This window comes from Chinchilla lanigera, unplaced genomic scaffold (genome assembly GCF_000276665.1).
Source record: "Chinchilla lanigera isolate Chin_1 unplaced genomic scaffold, ChiLan1.0 scaffold00052, whole genome shotgun sequence".
Classification (NCBI taxonomy): domain Eukaryota; kingdom Metazoa; phylum Chordata; class Mammalia; order Rodentia; family Chinchillidae; genus Chinchilla; species Chinchilla lanigera.
The window spans coordinates 2,449,076-2,457,012 of NW_004955453.1; the positions used below are offsets into that span (position 1 = coordinate 2,449,076).

Consider the following 7,937-nt stretch of genomic DNA (forward strand, 5'->3'; position numbering starts at 1 on the left):
GAGATTAGAAGCAAAGCTGGAGGACAAAGGAAAATTACAGAAACTTTGGGACACTGGTGAAGAAGACAGGAGCAAAAGAAATAAGGAAGAAATAAGAACAAGAACAGAACAGAACAACAACCACAAGAAAACTAGAAGCGATGTTCACACTCATAAAAAAAAGAAGAACAAACAATCAAGAAAAAACAAAACAAACACTAGAAAAGAAAAAAAAATGGCCACTTCAGGGCATGTCCTGCTGTAGCTGGTAGATAGAGTGTGTAGACTCCAGATCTGTGTTGATTAATCCCAGCAAATCAGCTGTGGCTTTACAGTGGGGTAGTGACAACCCCAGCAAGCCTGCACTTATCATTCCGCTGAAGTTCAGGCTGGTTTCTGTCTGTGAGGCTGGAACCTGATTTCTTCAGGTGGCCTGTCATTTCCTTTTTCTGCACTCAGGTGTCTCGCTTCACACTCCCTGTGGGCTTCAACCCTCACTCCAGACCCTTGCTGAATCCCAGGCACCCACCTCCCTCCTTCTTCTCTTCCTCACGTTGGTATGTTCCAGCATCTGGACACCAAATCTCAGAGAAGCTGTTTCTCTGCTGTTCACCACTCAGCCATCTTCTTGGAAGTCTCAAAACTCATTTTCATTGTGAAGATTGGATCAGAGGAAATTCCCTTACCCTGCCAGCTAAAAATAGCTACAGCCAGGAGATGGCTATTATCTCTCTCGCTCTCCTGCCCTCCAGAGAAGTGGTCAAGTGTCTCCATCTACTCTGCCTCCAAGATTCAGGCCCCTAAATGTCCTATGCAATTTACTTAAACACTCCTTCAACAGTACAGAAACCCCCAAAGGCTTCTATTTATGGGGGTTATACCTACCCAAGTCAACTATTTCAGAAATCAAAGCTGACACATTTATAAAGCTTTCCTCATTAACATGTTTGACAAGAATACACCCACTATGAGTCTACACAAATCACTTCTACGCGTTAAAAATAACTATTTCTCCCCCAAACAAATAGAAACTAGTCCAAAGAGTGAATTATTTTACACATTTACTATTCTCGTGATGTCTGACCTCACAGATGACAGTAAACTCCTATTTCTCTCTTTAGAAAAATTTTAAATGTTTTATTGATATTTCCATTCCTTATGTGGAGTCCGCACATGTGCACAGCACATCTTAACTCTTCTTTTTCATTCCTTTGCCTCTCCCCCTCCCTCCATTCCTCGATCCCTTTTCCCTTTAGAAAGATCTATCGCCCTACTTCCTATTGCCTGTCATTTATTTTGATCTTTATTTACTCTGTTGCAATCTATATCAGACAACTTGTACTTCTGGAAAATGCTACAGTGCCCTCTGGGGAGGGTGAGCAGCGAAGGGGCGAATAACGTCTTGGTAGGACTGTATTCTAACACTGGTAATAGCTCAGCCTCACACACACGCTGAAAGGGGCCCAAAGGTCCCCAGGGTTCCCAGAGCACATTTTGAGACCTTCAATTCTAGATCAGGAAAACGTTAGGAGCCACTTTCTGCAAAGGTTCCGAGAGTACACATTTTAGTTTTTGCAGGCCACTGGGTCTCTTTGGCAGTGACACAGCTCTGCCACCGTAGTGGGCAAGTAACTGCCATAAACAACACCCAGCAAGCGGTGGGGCCGTGTTCTAAAGAAAGCAGGCTGCAGGCTACGGGCTGTGGTTTGCCAACCCTGATCCAGGTGATGACATTAATCAAGTTGTCCACTGCGCCCCAGAGGGCCACATGGCCTGATCACTCCCTTCATTCCAGATCTGGTTCATGTCTGATCTCCCCTGTGACCAAGCAGTTCAGCTCATCCCTCTGGAGCCCCCTTCCTCCTCTTTCTTTACCACCTGTTTACTTATTGTGTGTCTCCCCCAACTAATGGGGGTTCTTTAAGGGCCATGTGTTTACTTTGTTCTCTGCCATAGCCCCAGCACCCAGGCATCCAGTCGGTGCTCAATAAATATTGAATGGATAAATTCACTTTTGGCTTGCCCATTTTATTCCCAGACTTTATTTTCATTTTTCATTCAAGTAATGAAGATGAAATAAGAACATGTAAAAAACTGTGTTCCTTAAGATGCTGCTCATTGACTGTGAGCACAGGGGAGGAATGTGTGTACAGGGGAGAAAATAGAGTGGGCAGACTCCATATCTGTGTTGATTAATCCCAGGAATGTGTGTACAGGGGAGAAAAACTTTTTCCTTCCATGCTCTCACTTAACATAAAACAATTGTGTGACCACATATGTAGGGATTTTCTTCCACAATGAGCAATTCTCAAACACTAGCTGAACGGGTGCAACTCAGTTCAGTTCTGACACTCACCAAGCTAGCACAGACCTCACAGGCTAAGAACTGACTCCCGGAAGACTGCTTCTACCACAAACAATTTCTCTATGACCTGGCTACAAACCAGAGGTTTCCACTCTCTTTTTATGTTCAGTCATTTGCTAGAAGGGCTCACAGAAGCAAAGACAACACAGGTCTCTTGGCTACTAGTTTACTACAAAGGTCATTACAAAGGGCAGAAATGAACAGCCAGATGAGAAGGACAAAGGACAAGACACGGGTGAAGGGACCCAGACTTGCACAGACGCACGCAGCACTCCTCTTCACCCCTTCAGCAACCCGAAGCTCTTCACAGCCTGCCCTTTTGGGGTTTCACGGAATAGGTGTTGATTAAATCATCAGCCATAGGTGATAAACTCAACACTCAGCTCCTTTCTCCTCCTCTCTCTCTAATCCCAAAGTTGGTTCCCCTGGCAACTAGCCCCCACCCGTACAGGACTACAAAAGATTCCGGATGTGGCTAAAGGGGCTTCTTCTATATAACAGCTCAGTCTTCCTTTATCCCCACATCTCCTGGGAAATTACAAGAGTTGGCCGAACTCCAACCAGAAAAAAAACTGGACACGGCCCGAAGTACATACTCCCTATCATATATCCGAACACGTAAGCTATTACTTGCCTTTAGGAAGTCGAGGCTTGAGCAAGGAGAGTCTAGGCAGCATGGGAAGTCAGAAAATCTGGGTCTGCTTCCAATCCCACCACCCACCAGCCAGGCAGCAATTCGTTTCCTCAGCTCTGGGTTTCTCAACCGAGGCAGGGAGGGAGGGTGATGTTTGTTCTGCGTTCAGCACAATGCCGAGGGAGGGCCCAATGGGCGGGGGATGTGGAAATACGGGTGTTCCCACAGGACGGGCTTCCTAGAATCGCTGGAACAGACTTGCCAGAGCCAGTCATGCAGGGCAGCTCTTGAAACATGCCCTGACCCGTGCCTTGGTACTGGCTGCAGGCCGGGGCATGGGAGAGGAAAAGAATCCTGCAAAACAGGATGGAAGGGGCCATCCCAACTGCAGGGCTGGCCCCAGAAACACAAGCGAGATGCAAATTCATGGCTCAAGGCATGCAAACACTCAGGCCAGTCCAAGCTGGGGGCAGCTTCCCAGGACCCTCCCGGGGACACACCGGCAGAGTTTCCTGCTCAGACAATTAGAAGCTGGAAGATGCCAGCAACCTGCTTTGGCTCCATCAAGACAGCATAAAGACCTTGGAAAGTTACAAAGGACACAATGTGCAAGTCCCACCCTTCCCGGGCAGGAAAGAGCTAGGCAGGACGCCTTCCAAAAACAATAAGTACATCTGGAGAGAGAACGCTTAAGCGAGCCAGTGAAGGCAGGAGAAGCCAGAGGAGCTCAAGCCTCAGGTTCCTCATACTGGACATCCCCATTCCGCTGAGGTCCATAGCCTGGGCCCTTCCTAATAGAGTCCTGCTCTAAATATCATATGGCCTATCTGCAGGCCCTGTTCTTATTCCCAGCAAGCACAAAGGGACATAGGGCAGGAGATGAAGGACAGGAGCTAACATCACTTTGCATAATCCCTAGAACTGTGCCTTGCAAGTTAAGACACCATTTGGTGTTAGAAGCATTTCTTTTTGCTTCTGAGGTTTGACTACACTATTGCTAAGTATGGTGTGTGTGTGTGTGTGCGTGTGTGTGTGTGTGTGTGTGTGTGTGTTCCCACACTGGATACTAGAAAGAGGAGTCTGGTATGTCTGTTGCCACAAGAATGGTCCCTAAACGGGAAATGTCCTGAAGGCCCAATGCCGTCATGTGTGGTGCTGTGGGCCTCAAGGTGTCCTGCAGCATCAGGGTTCACCTGAGCGTGCAGGCAAAAGCCAACTGTTTCTCGGGGATTACCGCATACCAAAGATTCAGGCTTGGGCCACACTCCAAAGTAGTGCTGCAGAGATCATGGGGTGAAGCTAATTTCCATGGAGGGTGCCTGGCATTTTGGGTAGCGAGGAGACCAAAGGCATGCATGGGAACAGTGCCATGCAAGAAGCTGAGAAGTATCTGGAAAGGCTGACCCCACACTCTTGAATCCACAACTCAGGAATAACAGGGTCAAGACCTACGGGATTTCAAAGGACCTGCAAAAAATTTGAAACTTGAAAAGCTAAATATGCTGAATCTAGAATAACAAAAACGGAAAAATCAAATTAACTAAAGTTTTAATAAATAGTTATAAAAACATAACCATGCATGACAATCCACCACAGCTGAATCCACTGGGTTACACAGACACGGTGGATGTGCATGAGCTACAAGTGCAACTTAACGCATGTGAGAGGCTGCGAATGGCTCTGGGCTCAGACTTTGGAGCAGGTCCAAGGTGGGCCAGTGTGAATCACACGGGATGGATGGGCAGGGCACAGTCATCTCAGGGCCACCTGTCCTGCTGCATGGGCTGAATCGATAACTTCCTGGGGACTTACAGCAGTGTGCCAACAGTCCCAGTATCCCAGAAACAGTAAAGAGAAGCACAGGTCACTAAGGAGGGCAAGACACAAGGGTTACTCAGAAAAGACATAAACTAGAACTTGCACTCCCTTGTGTTTAGTAAAGACATTCTGGGATGCACGATGAAGAACGGCACACCAGGGTTCCAAACACTAAAGAACTTGTGACACTCGGGTGTGTGCTGCCGCTGCCATTGTCTCTGCTTAGCACCTTGCGTTTTCAGGTCCTCCTCGTGCTGCCAGGCACCCTGTGATCAGCTCCTGGGCACCCTATCCTTTCCTTTCCTTTCAGAGGATGTTTCCCAATTTGTCACTGGCGGAAGTCTACCTCCCAATGATACAGCCAGCTTTTAGCAGGCAAAGCCACGTCCGCTATCCCCAGCACTCAGCCAGGCAATGGAGGCTGGCAGTGTTAAGAAGGACGCTTCATATTAAATAAGGAGAGAACAGCCAAGTGCATGTCACTCTGTAATACCACCACAGCCACTAAGAACAAGTCACATCTTTGGAGGGACTGAGACCATGAGGTACAAGTCAACCCCTCCGTAAGCAATTTTACAGCATGAGACATTCAGAAAAGACCAGAGGCAAGACAGTTCCCAAGGAACCTGCTAGCTACACAGGAGGGCAGCCACATGTAGAGATGAGACACACGGATGTCAGCATCAGGATGGGGAACCTGAGGTCTTCTGTTACTACGTCACTGTACTCCAGCCCCATTACTCCACAGCTACACCTGCCCAGAACTGTCCAGGCTGAATGTGAATTCCTCCCAGCTGGACCCAGCCATCAATCCTGCTGAAACGTACCAAAAACTGAAAAAAGACTGGGAATAGATTTTGCCCCAGTAGATCTATTTAAGCATTTCGAGTGATGATCTACCATCGTTGTTGAAATATCTAATTACACCCCTGGCTATAACGAGTCTAGATAAACTCCAGAGCTTGCTACAGGAGACATGCAGGAAAATCCATTATGCAGGGCCTAAAACAAACAGAAGTGTCCACATACACACATAAATGCACATGCACACACACACACACACACACAATTAGGAAGCAGTGTTTCCTTCTTATCAGGAAAATGAGACGCAGACTCTGTTCAGCCTCGTTTTCCACAAATACGACAGCTAAAAGGTCTCTGAGAGAGGCTGCCCATCTGCAATAGAGAGGGAAAAATCTACACAGCCCACAGCTACGTTGATGAACATTTCCTTTTGTACTTACTATGGAAGTTCCTTGTCCAAGGGCTCTCTTTGAGATCTCAATGCTAGTTTAATTTTGCTTGCTTCATGCTCATATTTAGAAATATTTAACTTTTCACATATATAAAATCTACATATACCCTTTAATAGATATCTAAAACCATATACATTTGTAAATATATAACTATAGGGTTCAATAATGTCATATTTTATACACATCTCTATCTGATGGGTGATAACGAAATCATACACAGCTTTGCTATCTCTAAGCCCTCAGGGTGTTGCAAGGAGCCTCTCTGAAGTCGCTGTGGGTGCAGCAAGTTGCAGGGCTCCACCCCGGGGAAGAGAACAAGGTCACAGGTGGGGCCCGAGTGCACTTGGTGCTGAACTGACAGGGAGCAAAGGGGAGAAGAAGCTCTTTGAACCAGCTCGGCTTCTTACAGCCCTGCCCCCTCCACCTCCTTGCTTGGTCTTGCCGAGGGCAAAAAATTCAGGCCTAGCTTTTACACAGTTAAAACTAGTCTCTCAGCCTTTTAGAAAGTGCACTATTTCACTTTCCCATCAAGCTGACAGGAAAATCACTTTCAGCAGACGCACGCAGTACACGAGAGAATGACCGACAAGAGCTACCGTGTAAGAAGCCAGAACAGCAGAAAAACATGTACAGTCCACCCCTAAGGAAATAACGTAGAGATAAGACATGAAATATCTTACCAGGAATTAAACACTATGTATTTGCCAAGGATATTACTCTTGCATTTGTCAAGACATACTCAATTGCAAGTGATCAAACGCCAATTTAAATTACCCAGACCAATAATATAATTCTACAATGATTTGGAGGTACATTCTCCAGTAAAGGAAAGTAAGGGGTATAAATATTAGGGGAGGAAATCATTGGCAAGTGACACTGTATGTCTAATAAATTTTATAGACCAATCAGAGAAGTTAGGAATATGGCTAGATACAAAATAAATGTGGAAAATCCAAAGGAGAGAAAAAAAATTTAGGCTGTGTACAATAATTTCAAAAAAATAAAATGCCTATTATTCTAATAAGAAAGAAAATGATTACATAAACTAAGGTACAAAATTTTATTGATGATATAAAATAAGAGCTGAATCAGTAAAATGGAATATTATTCCAGAATAGGAAGATATAAAAGCAAAAACATGCAAAGCTCTCTCAAATAAGAAAAAAAAGCAATATTAATGGGACTTATATGGTTTTATTTTTAGAATTAAACAAAACAATTCTAAATTCATGAATAATTTTAAATTTCTACTAGAATCACAAAAACTTAGAAAAACAACTACTGAGCATGACACTTGCTCTACCAGACCTTAATGCTTACTACAAAAGTACTTAAGCAAAATATGATTCCTACGTACAAATAGACAAATTAGTGGAACTAAACTGAGAATTGAGAACAGATAAAAATGATACAATGAACTAAAATAAGATAAAGATACATTTCAGTTCAGGAGTGAACAATGGAATTAGTACTTAATGGCACTAGGATAATGAATTATCCTTTAAAAAATGAATAAAATTAGATCCTTACACTGTGTGTGTTAAAAGTCTCACTACAAAAGAAATCAAGCCATACGCATTGGAGGAGTTAAAACACAATGTGGAGAAAACATTTATGTACTTTAGGCTTGGGAAGATCTCTCATCAATTCTACTCCCCAAAGTAAAAGTTCTATTTGTCAAAAGGTAAAGAACATCCAAGGAAAAAATATTTATAGTGCATATACGAAAGCTGTGTTAATAGTGTTAGTACTAAAAAGGCTTATAAAATTCATTATGAAGATGAATGGCACGGCAAAAGCGCCTGCCTGGCAAGCGCAAGGTCGTGAGTTCGGTTCCCGGTACTGGAGAAAAACAAAAAAAAAAAAAAAAAAAAAAAAAAAAAAA

General features: G+C 44.3%; 1 protein-coding gene across 6 annotated transcripts in view; it reads right to left on the reverse strand.

Moving 5' to 3' along the window:
- LOC102006309 (UDP-glucuronosyltransferase 1-8) overlaps positions 1-7,937 on the reverse strand; it is a 161,266-nt gene that overhangs the window by 62,427 nt on the left and 90,902 nt on the right. Inside the window, exon 1 of one of the 6 annotated variants that reach the window (XM_005395339.1) lies at positions 2,979-3,063. The exons of the other annotated variants lie outside the window; for them this stretch is intronic. The gene's annotated coding sequence lies outside the window, so the exon portion shown is untranslated. Of the gene's footprint in view, positions 1-2,978; positions 3,064-7,937 lie in introns of those variants that run through there. 6 annotated transcript variants of the gene reach the window in all.